Genomic DNA, 14938 nt, shown 5'->3' on the forward strand with positions numbered 1-14938 from the left:
CACGTTGCTGCATATTCTTCCACCACGAAAAACCAAACTAGTTCGCCCATGTAGTCCATAAGTACAATGCTAAGGGCATAAGCCAAAACACTCATGTCTCAATTTTTTAAAGTTTTATGGGCATGAGCATTGTAAACTTGAAATGTCATTTGTCAAGACTGTTGTATGTAACCCAAGGAACCCCTGTATTTATTAGGTCCTATGTGGGTACTTGAGATCTGGATTCTTTTATACCCTTCTTGGTAAATAGTATCACAATTTACAAATAAGGAAATAATTTTAGCCTGACCAGATGGTGGTGCAGTGGATAGAGCATCAGACTGGGATGCAGAGGAACCAGGTTTGAAACCCCACGTTCGCCAGCTAGAGTGCAAGCTCATCTGGCTTGAGGGCGGGGTCACTGGCTTGAGCGTAGGATCATAGAAATGACCCCATGGTCGCTGTTGTGAGCCCAAAGATCACTGGCTTGTGTAAGGGGTCAATCACTCTGCTGTAGCCCCCTGATCAAGGCACATATGAGAAAGCAAGCAATGAACAACTAAGGTGCCACAACAAAGAATTGATGCTTCTCATCTCCCTTCCTGTCTGTCCTTACCTGTACCTCTCTCTGTCTCTGTCACATAAAAAAAATAATAGTAATTTTACTTCATTGTGATCACAGAACATACTTTGTGTGATTTAAAAAAAAAATTTTAATTACAGTTGACACACAGTATTAGTTTCAGGTATATAACATAGTGATTAGCATTTGTATAACTTAAGAAGTGATCACCCCATACATAGTTATTACAATATTATTGACTATATTCCCTATGTTGTACTTTATACCCCTATGAATTTTTTTTTAATTCAGTGAGAGGAGGGGAGACAGAGATAGACTCTCGCATACACCCCCACCAGGACCACCTGTCAAGCACACTAGGAGGCAATGATCTGCCCACCTGGGGCAGTGGTCAGCAAACTGCAGCTCTTTGGCCCCTTGAGTGTGGCTCTTCCACAAAATACCACATGCGGGCACTACCTCGATAAGGAGTGTACCTACCTATATAGTTTAAGTTAAAAGAATTTGGCTCTCAAAAGAAATTTCAATCGTTGTACTGTTGATATTTGGCTTTATTGACTAATGAGTTTGCCAGCCACTGAGCATTGCTCTGTTGCTCAGCAACCAAGCTCTTCATAGCACCAGAGGCAGAAGCCATGGAGCCATCCTCAGCATCCAGGGCCAACTCACTCCAATCAAGACATCACTGCAGGAGAGGAGAGGAGAGGAGAGGAGAGAAGAGAGAGAGAGAGAGAGAGAGAGAAGCAAGAGGGGGAGGGGTGAAGAAGCAGATGGGCACTTCTGCGTGCCCTGACTAGGAATTGAACCCAGGACATCCACATACCAGGCCGACGCTCTACCACTGAACCAGCTGGCCAGGGCCCATGACTTTTTTTAAACTTGCAATTTGTACTTCTTAATTCCTTCACCTTTTTCACCCTTTTCCCCAAAACCTCTTCTATCTGGCAACCATTAATTTGTTCTCTTTACGAGTTTGGGTTTTTTTGTTCATTTTGTTTTTGTTTAGATTCCACATTTAAATAAAATCATATTTGTCTTTTTCTGATTTATTTTACTTAGCATAATGTCACAAATGGCCAGATTTCATTAATTTTTATGTCTCATATTCCATTGAATATATGTACCACCTCTATCCATTCGTCTTATCAAGATACTTAGGTTGCTTCCATCTCTTGGCTATCGTAATTAATGCTATAATGAACATAGGGGTGCATATATCTTTTCAAATTAGTGTTTTGGGTTTTGTAAGATAAATACCCTGGAGTGGAATTGTGGGGTCATATGGTAGTTCTGTTTTTAATGCTTTGAGGAACCTCCATATTATTTTCAGTGGCTGCACCAATTGGCACACCCACCGACAGTGCACAGGGTTCTATTTCTCCACATCCTTACCAACAGTTCGTTGGCTGATTTACTGATGAGCGCCATTCTGACCATTGCGAGGTGATATCTCATCCTGGTTTTAATTTATATTTCCCTGATAGCTAGTGAGTTTGAACATCTTTTCATATGTATCTCCTCTTTGGAGAAATGTTTGTTCAGGTCCTCTGCTCATTTTTTAATAGGATGTTTGGGTTTTTCTGATGTTAAGTTATATGAGTTCCTTATTTATTTTGGATATTAACTTTTTATTGAATGTATCATTGCCATATATCTTCTCCCATTCAGTAAGTTGTCTTTGTTGATGGGTTTACTTTGCTATGCAAAATTTTTTATTTGATTTAGTCCTTTTTTTCTTTTGTTTCCTTTATCTAGGGAGACATATCCCCCCAAAATAAGAGCAATATCAAAGAGTTACCTGCCTATGTTTTCTTCTAGTTTTATAGAAGGTCTTTCATTTAAGTCATTATCCATTTTTAGTTTATTCTTATATACAGTATAAAAAAGTGATCCAGTTTCATTCTTTTCCATATATCTGTTCATTTTTCCCAACACCACTTATTGAATAGATTGTCTCTACCTCGGTGTATATTCTTGCCTCCTTTGCAGATTAATTGACTGCACAGGCATGTATTAATTTCTGGGCTCTATTCTGTTCCATTCATCTGTGTGTCTGTTTCTATTCCAATACCATGCTGTTTTGATTACTATAACCATTTAGTGTATTGAATAATTTCATATCAGGTAGTATGATAACTCCAACTTTGTTCTTCTTTTTCATGATTCCTTTGACTATTTGAATTCTTTTGTAGCTCCATATAAATTTTAGAATTATTTGTTCTAGTTCTGTGAAAAATGCCATGGGTATTTTGATAGGGCATACCTTGAATCTGTAGATTGCTTTGGATAATATGGACATTTTTTTTTGTATTTTTCTGAAGTTGGAAACGGGGAGGCAGTCAGACAGACTTCTGCATGCGTCTGACCAGGATCCACCTGGCATGCCCACCAGGGGGCGATGCTCTGCCCATCTGGGGCATTGCTCTGTTGCAACCAGAGCCATTCTAGTGCCTGAGGCAAAGGCCACAGAGCCATCCTAAGCGCCCAGGCCAACTTTGTTCCAATGGAGTCTTGGCTGCAGAGGGGAAGAGAGAGACAGAGAGGAAGGAGAGGGGGAGGGGTGGAGAAGCAAATGGGTGCTTCTCCTGTGTGCCCTGGCCGGGAATCGAACCCAGGACTCGTGCACACCAGGCCGACGCTCTACCACTGAGCCAACCGGCCAGGCCCTAATATGGACCTAATTTTAATGATAATTCTTACTGTCTATAAGCATGTATAGCCTTCCATTTATTTGAATCTTCTTCAATTTCTTTCTTCAGTGTCCAAGTACAGGTCTTTTGCCTCCTTAGTTAAATTTATACCTATTTTATCTTTTTGATGTAAACGGGATTATTTTATTAATTTCTATTCTGATGTTATTGGTGTATAAAAATGCAACCAAATTTTGAATATTAATTTTGTATCCTGCTACTTGACTGAATTCAGTTATTCTAATACAGTAGTTTTTGGTGAAATCTTTAGGATTCTCTCTATACAGTATCATGATCTGCAAATAATGACAGTTTTACTTCATCTTTTCCAAGTTTTATGCCTTTTATTTCTTCTTGTTGTCTGCTGTGGTTAGAACTTCCAATACTGTGTTGAATGAACGTGGTTCAAGTGGACATCCTTTCCTTATTCCTGATCTTAAAGAAAAAGCTTTTAGGTTTTCACTGTTGAATATGATGTTATCTGTGAATTTGTCATATAAGATCATTATTATGTTGAGCTGTGTTCCCTCTATCCCCACTTTGCTGAGAATATTTACCATAAATGGATGTTGGATTTTTTCAAATGTTTTTACTGCATCTTTTGAAATGATCATATAATTTTTATCCTTAATTTTATGTTCTATATCATTTTAATTGATTTGCAGATATTGAACCAACCTTGCATCCCAAGAATAAATCCTACTTTATCATGCTATACAATCTTTTTAATGTATTATTGAATTGAGTTTGCAATATTTTGTTGAGGATTTTTGCAATTTTTCTTTTGTAGTGTCTTTGTCTGGTTTTGGTTTAAGGGTAAAGGAGTTTGGTAGCATTCCCTCCTTTTCAATGTTTTGGAATAAATAATTTGAGAAGAATAGGTATTAATTCTTCTTTGAATGTTTGGTAAAAATTCACCTGTGAAGCCATATGAACCAGGACTTTTATTTATTGGGAGTTTTTTTTATTATTGATTTGATTTCTTTGATAGTTATTTGTCCAGATTTTCAGTTTTGTCCCCTTATCCAGCCTTGTTATATGTATATTTCCAGGAATTTATCAATTTCTTCCAGGTTGTCCGATTTCTTGGCATCTAATTGTTCATAGTATTTTCTTATAATTCTTTGTATTTTGTGGTGTTGGCTGTCACCTCTCTTCATTTCTGATTTTATTTGGGCCCACTTTTTTTCTTGATGAGTCTGGCAGAAGGTTTATCAATTTTATCATTGCAAAGTGTCAACTCCTGGTTTCGCTGATCTTTTGTAATTTTTTAAGATTCGATTATGTTTCTTTCTGCTCTGATTTTTATTATTTCTTTACTTCTACTCACTTTGGGCTTTGTTGGTTGTTCTTTTTTCAGTTCCCTTAGCTGTAAGGTTAGATAGTTGGAGTGTTTTCTTGTTTCTTGAAGAAGGCATGTATTGCTATAAATTTCCCTTTGGCTGTGTCCTATAGGCTTTGGGCTGTGTGTTTTCACTTCATTTGTCTCAAGGTATATTTTGGTTTCTTCCTTGGTCTTGTTAACCCATACATTATTTAGTAGCCTATTATTCAGCCTCCACATGTTTGTGTGTTTTTTCAGTTTTCTTCTTGTAATTGATTTCTAGTTTCATAACATTGTGATTGGAGAAGGTGCTTGATATGATTTCAGTCTTCTTAAAATTTATCAAGACCTGTTTTCTGGACTATCGTGTGTTCTATCCTGGAAAATGTTCCATGTGCACTTGAAAAGAATGTACATTGTGGTGATTTGGGGTGAAATGTCCTAAAAGATATTAAGTCCATGTTGTCTAAGGTATCATTTAAGGTCACTGTTTCCTTGTTGAGTTTCTATGTGGAATATCTATTTTTATCAATGGAGTATTAAAGACCCCTACCATTATGACATTATTGTCAGTCTCTCTCAATATGTCATTTAATATTTGCTTATTTTTAGGTACTCCTATGTTGGGTGCATAAATGGTTACAAGGGTTATGTCCTCTTGTTGGGATGATTCCTTTATAATTATGAAATGCCCTTCTTTGTCTCTTGTTATGTCATTGTTTTAAAGTATATTTTGACTGATTGCTCCCCCGGCTTTTTTTTTTCCATTTCATTTACATGCAAAGTCTTTTTCAATCATTTAACTTTCAGTCTGTGTGTGTCTTTTTTTTAAGATTTTATTTATTGATTTTAGAGTGAGGAGAGACAGAGAAAGGTGGTAGGGGAGGAGCACGTATGTGCCTTGACCAGGCAAGCCCAGGATTTCGAACCAATGACCTCAGCATTCTAGGTTGACACTTTATCCACTGCGCCACCACAGGTCAGACTGTATGTGTCTTTTGATCTAAAGTAGGTCTCTTGTAGGCAGCATATGCAGTGGTGGGGTTCATGCAGTTTGCACTGTTTTGGTAGAACCAATGCCTAATTTTTTGCTGAGTTCAGCGAACCATTTGTTAAAATGGTACTTATAATCAGAACCCTCTCTAAGGTGGGCACTTGGGCAGCGCCCAATGTGGAAATCACAAATTTACATTCGTCTTTTTTTTTTAAGTGAGAAGTAGAGAGGCAGAGACAGACTCCCACATGCACCCCAACCGGGATCTACCCAGCAAGCCCCCTACCAGGTGATGTTCTGCCTGTCTGGACCACTGCTCCATACTCAGCAACTGAGGTATTTTAGACCTGAGGCAAGGCCATGGAGCCATCCTCAGTGCCTGGGGCCAACTTGCTAGAATCATTCAAGCCATCTCTGTGGGAGGAGGAGAGAGAAAGAGAGAGAGATGGGGAGGAGAGGGGTGGAGAAGCAGGTGGTTGCTTCTCTTGTGTGCCCTGACCAGAATCAAACCCAGGACTTTTGCACACCAGGCCGATGCTCTCCCACTGAGCCAACCAGCCAGGGTCTCCTTGTTCTTTTTAAACATTCGTCTGCCAAACAGTGTATTCTAAGCTCCCATAATAATGTTCATTCAGTCCATAGGTGGAAAAAATTGCAAGTGAGGACACCAATCAAGAAGCAATATGGAAATATCTTAAATAACAGTTTTATTGTTTTTTTCAGGTATTATGTAATATTTTTTCATTAATATTTTTAAACTCTTATAAAATCTAGTTTATATACCTCTTTTATTGTTCTTATTTAAGTATTAAATGCATGAAATAATAAACTATCTTTTGGTATATCTTTTTTTATACTTAAAATAGTAGGGTAGAGAACCAGTTGGTAAATTATTTGAATCCCACCACTGAGCATATGTAATAGTCTTGTTTTGTTTTGTTTTATTCCCTTAGGCACCCTATTGTTTTGATTGGAGTATTTAGTACATTTACAGTTAAAGTAATTATTCATAGGTATGTAGATGTTGCCATTTTATTGTTTTCTGATTGCTTTTGTTATTCTTTTTTCCTTATTTTCTTGCACTCTTCTATGTCAATGACTTTCTGTCTTGTTGTATTTGGATTCCTTTTTCTTTTCTTTTTTATTTTCTTTTATTTTTTTTTCATTTTTTCGAAGCTGGAAACGGGGAGGCAGTCAGACTCCCGCATGAGCCCGACCGGGATCCACCCAGCATGCCCACCAGGGGGCGATGCTCCGCCCCTCCGGGGGTGCCACTCTGTTGCATCCAGAGCCACTCTAGTGCTTGAGGCAGAGGCCACAGAGCCATCCTCAGCACCCGGACCATCCTTGCTCCAATGGAGCCTCAGCTGCAGGAGGGGGAGAGACAGAGAGGAAGGAGAGGGGGAGGAGTGGAGAAGCAGATGGGTGCTTCTCCTGTGTGCCCCGGCCAGGAATCAAACCAGGGACTCCCGCACACCAGGCTGACGCTCCACCACTGAGCCAACCGGCCAGGGCCAGGATTCCTTTTTCTTTATTTATTGTATATCCCCTGTAGATGTTTTTGTTTGTGATCGCCGTATGCTTCATATATACCAAGCTATGTTTATAGTCGTCTGTTTTAAGTTGATGGTGGCTGAATTTTAAACACATTCTAGCATCACTATCATTTTTACTCACCTATTTCTTTTTTTTCAATGTTTATTGTATTGATTTTAGAGAGAGAGAGAGGGAAGGAGAGAGGGAGAGAGACACAGGAACATCAATCTGTTCCTGTATGTGCTCTGATCAGAATCGAACTGGCAACCTCTGTACTTTAGGATGATGCTCTAACCACCTGAGCCTTCCAGCCAAGGCTTTTCCCTTGAGTATTTCCTATAATCGCTTCTGGCCTGCAGAGTTTCTTTTTTTTTTTTTTTTTTTCTGAAGCTGGAAAAGGGGAGAGACAGTCAGACAGACTCCCGCATGCGCCCGACCGGGATCCACCCGGCACGCCCACCATGGGGCGATGCTCTGCCCACCAGGGGGCGATGCTCTGCCCATCCTGGGCGTCGCCATGTTGCGACCAGAGCCACTCTAGTGCCTGAGGCAGAGGCCACAGAGCCATCCCCAGCACCCGGGCCATCTTTTGCTCCAATGGAGCCTCGGCTGCGGGAGGGGAAGAGAGAGACAGAGAGGAAGGCACGGCGGAGGGGTGGAGAAGCAAATGGGCGCCTCTCCTGTGTGCCCTGGCCAGGAATCGAACCCGGGTCCTCCACACGCTAGGCCGACGTTCTACCGCTGAGCCAACCGGCCAGGGCCATATTGAAAAATCAGCTCAGTCTTATGGGAGCTGCCTTGTAGGTAATTAACTGCTTACTCCTGCTACTTTTACAAGTCTCTCTTGCGGCCCTGGCCAGTTGGCTCAGTGGTAGAGCATCAGCCTGGCATGCAGGAGTCCCAGGTTCGATTCCCGGCCAAGGCACACAGGAGAAGCACCCATCTGCTTCTCCACCCCTCCCCCTCTCCTTCCTCTCTGTCTCTCTCTTCCCCTCCCACGCCAAGTCTCCATTGGAGCAAAGTTGGCCCGGGCGCTGAGGATGGCTCCATGGCCTCTGCTTCAGGAGCTAGAATGTCTCTGGTTGCAATAGAGCAACGCCCCAGATGGGCAAAGCATCGCCCCCTGGTGGGCATGCTAGGTAGATCCCGGTCGGGCGCATGCAGGAGTCTGACTGCCTCCCCGTTTCCAACTTCAGAAAAATATCAATCAATCAATAAATAAATAAATAAATGTCTCTCTTGCCTGACCAGGTGGTGGAGCAGTTGATAGAACATTGACCTGGATGCTGAGGACCCAGGTTTGAAATCCCGAAGTTGTCAGCTTAAGCATGGGCTCATCCAGCTTGAGTGCGGGGTCACTGGCTTGAGCATGGGATCGTAGACATAACCCTATGGTCACTCACTGGCTTGAACAACAGGGTCACTAGCTCAGCTGGAGCCCCCCGGTCAAGGCACATATGAGAAAGCAATCGATGAACAACTAAGGTGCTGCAGTAAATAATTGATGCTTCTCATCTTCTCCCTTCCTGTGTGTCAGTCCCCACCTGTCTGTCTGTATGTCTCTCTCTTGCTTAAAAAAAAAAGAAGAGTTTCTCAGTCTTTAATCTGGTATTTTTTATTTAATTATATAAAATCTTATTTATATGTAAATAAAAGTAAAAAATTTAATTATATTTAATTTATAATAACCTGGGTTATATATCATGTGTCTTGGTATGGGCCTCTTTGGGTTCATCTTATTTAGGACTCTATGCCTATTTCCTTCACCATGTTAGGAAAGGCTTTAGTCATCATTTTTAAAAATAGGTTTCAATCCCTTGTTCTCTTTTCGTTCTGGTACCCCTATGATGTGATGTTGATATGCTTGATGTTGTACCAGATATCCCTTAAACTATTCCGATTTTTAAAAATTCTTTTTTATTTTTTCTGTTCTGATTGGGTGTTTTCTGTTACCTTGTCTTCTAAATTGCTGATTTGTTCCTCTGCTTTTGCTAATATGCTGTTGATTAACAGCTGTGATGTTAAGCAATTGTTGCTGGTTGTTTTTGACTAATGCCCTGGGGATAAGGCTGTTCACACAGAGCAAGTCAAGTAAAAAAAAAAAAGGCCCTGAAAATGTCTCCTTTCAGACAGGTCAAATAGTGACAATTTTCTGGGGATGTGGACTTCGGGAGCAACTACAAACCCACTCTGCCACCTGCAAGTGACTGCTAGTTTGCTGGGTCTCAGAGCTACTATGTTGTGAGTCTGTTGATGGTGTTCAAGGCTACCTCTGATCTGCAGAGAGGGGAAAGGAAATGGATCAAGTTAAAACGCCACAAAGTTTTGTTGCAGTCCTTTGGTTAAATTCAAGAGTTCTGAAAAAACTGATTTTGACAATATTTTGCCAGTGTTTTCTTTGCTTGTCTAGAGAAGTAGATTTTAAGAGGTCCTTAGTCTAACATTCTAGAAGCCCTTTTCCAAATGAGGAGAGAAAGATTCAGGCTGATTAAGAAGTTGCCCAAGGAAACATGTTAAGGACACTACTCTTTTATGGATTCTTGCTGTATTGGCCAAGAGTTTGCTTAAAGGCTTTTAATCACTGTAAAAAAAATAGAAGACTGGATAAAGAAGATGGGGCACATATACACCATGGTATACTATTCAGCTAGAAGAAATGATGACATCGGATCACTTACAGCAGAATGGTGGAATCTTGATAACAGTATGCAGAGTGAAATAAGTGAATCAGAAAAAAAACAAGAACTGCAGGATTCCATACATTGGTGGGACATAAAAACGAGACTAAGAGACATGGACAGGAGTGTGGTGGTTACGAGGGGTGGGGGGAGGGAAGAAGGGAGGGGGGAGGGGGAGGGGTACAAAGAAAACTGGATAGAGGGTGACAAAGGACGATCTCTCTTTGGGTGATGGGTATGCAACAGAACTAAATGACAAGATAACCTGGAAATGTTTTCTTTGAATATATGTACCCTGATTTATTGATGTCACCCCATTAAAATAAAAATTTATTTATTAAAAAAAAAAAAAGTTGCCCAAGGAAACAGAGCCAAGTAGCACCAAAGCCAGCATTTCAAATCCAAAGCTTATAATTTACATGCACCTGCCTTCCATTACAACAGTTTTTTGAAATTTCTCATTAAATAATAAGCAGTACAGTAGTCTCCCCTTATCTGAGGGAGTACGTTCCAAGATATCCAGTGGATGCCTGAAACCAGATAGTACATGTATACATATTTTTTCTTATACATACAGATGATTAAGTTTAATTTATAAATTATGCATGCTAAGAAATTAACAAAATTAAATAGAACAATTATAAGACTATAATAAAAGTTATGTGAATGTGATCTCTCGCAAGTAATTTTTATATTCTTCAATCCAAACCTATTCCTGAATCTATATAACCATCTTTTGCTTGCAGTAAATGGTTTGGTATCATTTGTTTTAGGGGAGCCCTTGCTGAAGTCTTGATACAGTAGGCTCAATGCTTTCTGAAGCAACACATTGCCATCAGTCAGAACACATTGTCTGTTCATATCTTCCACCCACAAATTTAGCGGCTTTTCCATCTTAACTAGGCAGTTACCACTCGCTGTGACTGTAACATTTGCATTTTGAGGGACAAGAGCAAAATTAGCAGGAATTTTTTTCTTCATAATTTCACAGGTAGAATATTCATTCTTAACATAGATCTTAGCAACGTCAACATTTGCTTTTTTTCTTTCCTTATTAAGTCATAAACTTTCATCTTTCTACTTAAAGGAAGTACTTGATAGCTTCTCTTTGGTATATACAAACTGCCAGCATCACTACTCTTGCAATGTAGGGCCGTTACTAAGTAAAATAAGGGTTATTTGAACACAAGCACTGTGATATAGTGACAGTTGATATGATAACCAATACAGCTACTAAGTGATTAATGGGAGGGTAGTGTGTAGAATGTGGATAGACTGCATAAAGCGATGATTGACATCCTGGCTGGGGCGGGGCAGGATGGGTGGCACAAGATTTTATCACAGTATTCAGACTAGAGCACAATTTAAAACATATGAATTATTTATTTTTGAAATTTTCCATTTAATATTTTTGTGCCACAATTGACCACAGATAACTGAAACCATGGAAAGCAAAACTGCCTAAAAAGGAGGACTTCTGTAGTACAAAAACTCCATTGTATACACACTTATTTGGGTGTCTTTTTTTTAAGCAAGCGAGAGACACAGAAAGGGAGAGAGATAAGAAGCATCAACTCTTAGTTGTGGCACCTTAGTTGTTCATTGATTGCTTTCTCACTGTGCCTCGACCAGGGGACTACAGCAGAGTGAGTGACCCCTTGCTCAAGCCAGTGACCTTGGGCTCAAGCCAGTGACCATGGATCATGTCTAAGATACACGTTCAAACTGGCAACCCAGTGCTCAAGCTGGTGAGCCTGCACTCAAGCCAGTGACCTTGGGGTTACCAACCTGAGTCCTCAGCCTCTCAGGCTGATGCTCTATCCTTTGTGCAACTGCCTGGTCAGACTTGGGTGTCATTTTTAACAAAGCCTTTTCACATCAAATCTCCATCCCTGAACTTTGTGGTGATCAATGTCATCTACTGACCCCAACACTATTTTCTATAAAATGTGTTTCTGTCCCGGCCATTTTATTTCCCTCTCATTCTAGTTTTCTCTAGTTACTCAGCTAGAGCTCTATGTCAGCATCTCTGTAGCACTTACTATGAAGGTTCATGTTGGCAAGGCTTATCTTCAGGATGAAATTGACCACCAGACTCAAATGAATGGCTTGCTACTTCAGGAGGATCGACCACAATATTTGAACTTTCTATAAATTTTTCAGTAATGAGTGAGCAGCAGGTAAGCTTTAGCTCTCCATACATGCCAATTAATAGTTTGAGAAAAGATACAGAGGATCTGGAGGAACTGAATAAACACGTTGAAATTCCTCTTACGCTGGCCCTGGCTGGTTGGCTCAGTGGTAGAGCATCAGCCTGGCGTTCGATTCCCGGCCAGGGCACTTAGGAGAAGCGCCCATTTGCTTCTCCACCCCCCCCCTCCTTCCTCTCTGTCTCTCTCTTCCCCTCCCGCAGCCAAGGCTCCATTGGAGCAAAGATGGCCTGGGCACTGGGGATGGCTCCTCGGCCTCTGCCCCAGGCGCTAGAGTGGCTCTGGTCGTGGCAGAGTGACGCCCCGGAAGAGCAGAGCATCGCCCCCTGGTGGGCAGAGCATCGCCCCCTGGTGGGCAGAGCATCGCCCCTGGTGGGCGTGCCGGGTGGATCCCGGTCGGGCGCATGCGGGAGTCTGTCTGACTGTCTCTCCCCTTTTCCAGCTTCAGAAAAATACAAAAAAAAAAAAAAAAATTCCTCTTGCGCTATAAGTATTCTTAAATAAAACAGATCTTACATGCTTGAGCACTGCCCTGTGATAAAAGGAACGGGTAAAGGGAAAGGGTTCCCAGCTGCACTATCACAAAGCTGAACGTGTTGGGATGGAGGGGCATTTGCTGCAGTGCTATCAGTATCGTAGCTCTGGACACCTCTCTATGGTGACCTGAAATAAGAGACCATTTCATATACTGACAGGATTTTTTTCAGTGATCTACTTGACCTTTGTCACTGGGTTCAGCAATAAGAACATTAATGACCTTTTTTACAGAACAAAACCCAATAAATTTAAGCTTAAGGGAGCCTAAATTCAACAATGCAGTAGCCATGAACATTGATTAGTCAATGCCTGAATACCTGTCTCTTTCTGTAAGGATTCTGTGCTCTGGCTGCACATTAAAATCCCTGGACACTTAAAAAAGATCTTGTCAACAAAGCCCTACTTCAGACCACGTAAGTCAGAATTCCCTTGGGAGGGACCCAGCCGTCAGCATTTTAAAAGTGTTCTCCAGGCGATTCTAATGTGAGAAGTAAAGATATTAAGGACACACCCCCCTGAACTAGAGTTGGTAGATGTGGCAAATAAAAACTACTGGACACCAGTGCTTGTTTTGGCAGCACATGTACTGAAACTGGAATGATACAGAGAAGATAAGCATGGCCCTTGCGCAAGGATGACAAGCAAATTCATGAAGCGTTCCATATTAAAAAAAAAAAAAAATACTGGACACCAGCCCTGGCCAGGTAGCACAGATGGTTAGAGCATTGTACCAATATGCCAAGGTTAAGGGTTCAATCACCAGTCAGCACATACAAGAATCAGCCAGTGAATGCATAAATAAGTGAACAACAAATTGGTATTTTCCCTCTTTCTCTCGCTAAACCAATTAAAAAATAACAAAACACTACAAGACACCTAGTTACACCTGAATTTCAGATAAAGAATTTTTAAAAATATAAGTATGTCCCATACAATATCTGGAACACACTTAAAAAATTATTTGTGCCCTGGCCGGTTGGCTCAGCGGTAGAGCGTCAGCCTAGCGTGCGGAGGACCCGCGTTCGATTCCCGGCCAGGGCACACAGGAGAAGCGCCCATTTGCTTCTCCACCCCTCCGCCGCGCCTTCCTCTCTGTCTCTCTCTTCCCCTCCTGCAGCCAAGGCTCCATTGGAGCAAAGATGGCCCGGGCGCTGGGGATGGCTCTGTGGCCTCTGCCTCAGGTGCTAGAGTGGCTCTGGTCGCAACATAGGGATGCCCCGGATGGGCAGAGCATCGCCCCCTGGTGGGCAGAGCTTCGCCCCATGGTGGGCGTGCCGGGTGGATCCCGGTCGGGCGCATGCGGGAGTCTGTCTGACTGTCTCTCCCTGTTTCCAGCTTCAGAAAAATGCAAAAAAAAAAAAAAAATTATTTGCTGTTTATCTGAAATTCAAATTTAAATGGGTGTTCTGAATTCCCTACACAAGACAAAACTGAATATTAAACTAAAGGGTCTACGTAGAAATAAAGGTCTATACAGCATAGAAATATCACCAGTTGGTAGGTTCTTCTTATTCACACACATGCAAAAAAGATAACATGAAACAATTAAAAAGAAAGGCCAAGCTTTGCTGACCTGTGGTGGTGCAGTGGATAAAGCCTTAACCTGGAATGCTGAGGTCGCGGGTTCAAAGCCCCGGGCTTGCTCAGTCAAGGCACATGAGAAGCAACCACTACGAGCTGATGCTTCCCGCTCCTCCCCTTGCCTTTCTCTCTATAGTATATCCTCTCTAAAATCAATAAATAAAATCTTTTAAAAAAAGAAAGGCCAGGCCAAAGGCATCCCAAATAAAAGAGTTCCCAAGTGATGGAGGAGGAGGGAGGAGCTCAGGAATACTCTAGGGAGGCTTCCTAAGGGCCTTAGTTTGGTAGGGTGCCATAACAAAACACCACAGACTGGGTACCATTCTTGAGGCCAAAAGTCCAAGGTCCAGGTTGGCGGGTTTGGTTTCTCCTGAGGCGTCTCTCCATGACTTGGCTTGGCATTCTCACTGTCTTTTCTTTTGGTCTGTGTGCATGCATCCCTAGTGTTTCTTTGTGTGTCCAAATTTCCTCTTATGAGGATACCAGTCATCATTTTACCTTAATTACCTCTTTATAGGTCCTGTCTCCAAATACGGGCCCATTCTGAGGTACTTTGGTTTGTCTTCAACAAAAGAATTTGAGGGGCACACAATTTAGCCCATAGCAGTGCCTCTGACTGGACTGCAGTCCTGGGGGCTGTGCGGGAACACAGTGGGTCGACCATGATTGATTTTATGTTCTCTTCCCAGTGCCCCCCAGCCCAGAGAAACTGCCCCTTGAGTTGACCAGGAAAGGGGAAAAAGGCATTCCTGAGGGAAGTGATAGAAATGAGAGTCAGGAGGGCAGAAGAGGAGTCCAGTCTTTTCTGGGGGGAAAAAAGAGGGAA

General features: G+C 41.7%; 1 protein-coding gene, 1 long non-coding RNA gene and 1 other non-coding gene across 4 annotated transcripts in view; 2 read left to right on the forward strand and 1 right to left on the reverse strand.

Moving 5' to 3' along the window:
- The window catches only part of PPM1H (protein phosphatase, Mg2+/Mn2+ dependent 1H), a 373609-nt gene that overhangs the window by 350442 nt on the left and 8229 nt on the right, over positions 1–14938 (forward strand). The window lies entirely within an intron of this gene.
- Positions 1–14938, reverse strand: part of LOC136395124 (uncharacterized) — an 86163-nt gene that overhangs the window by 44236 nt on the left and 26989 nt on the right. The window lies entirely within an intron of this gene.
- On the forward strand, positions 13094–13200 carry LOC136396476 (U6 spliceosomal RNA). The gene has a single exon (XR_010749762.1). It is a non-coding gene; the product is annotated as a U6 spliceosomal RNA (small nuclear RNA).

Source organism: Saccopteryx leptura, chromosome 2 (assembly GCF_036850995.1).
Source record: "Saccopteryx leptura isolate mSacLep1 chromosome 2, mSacLep1_pri_phased_curated, whole genome shotgun sequence".
NCBI classification, from domain to species: domain Eukaryota; kingdom Metazoa; phylum Chordata; class Mammalia; order Chiroptera; family Emballonuridae; genus Saccopteryx; species Saccopteryx leptura.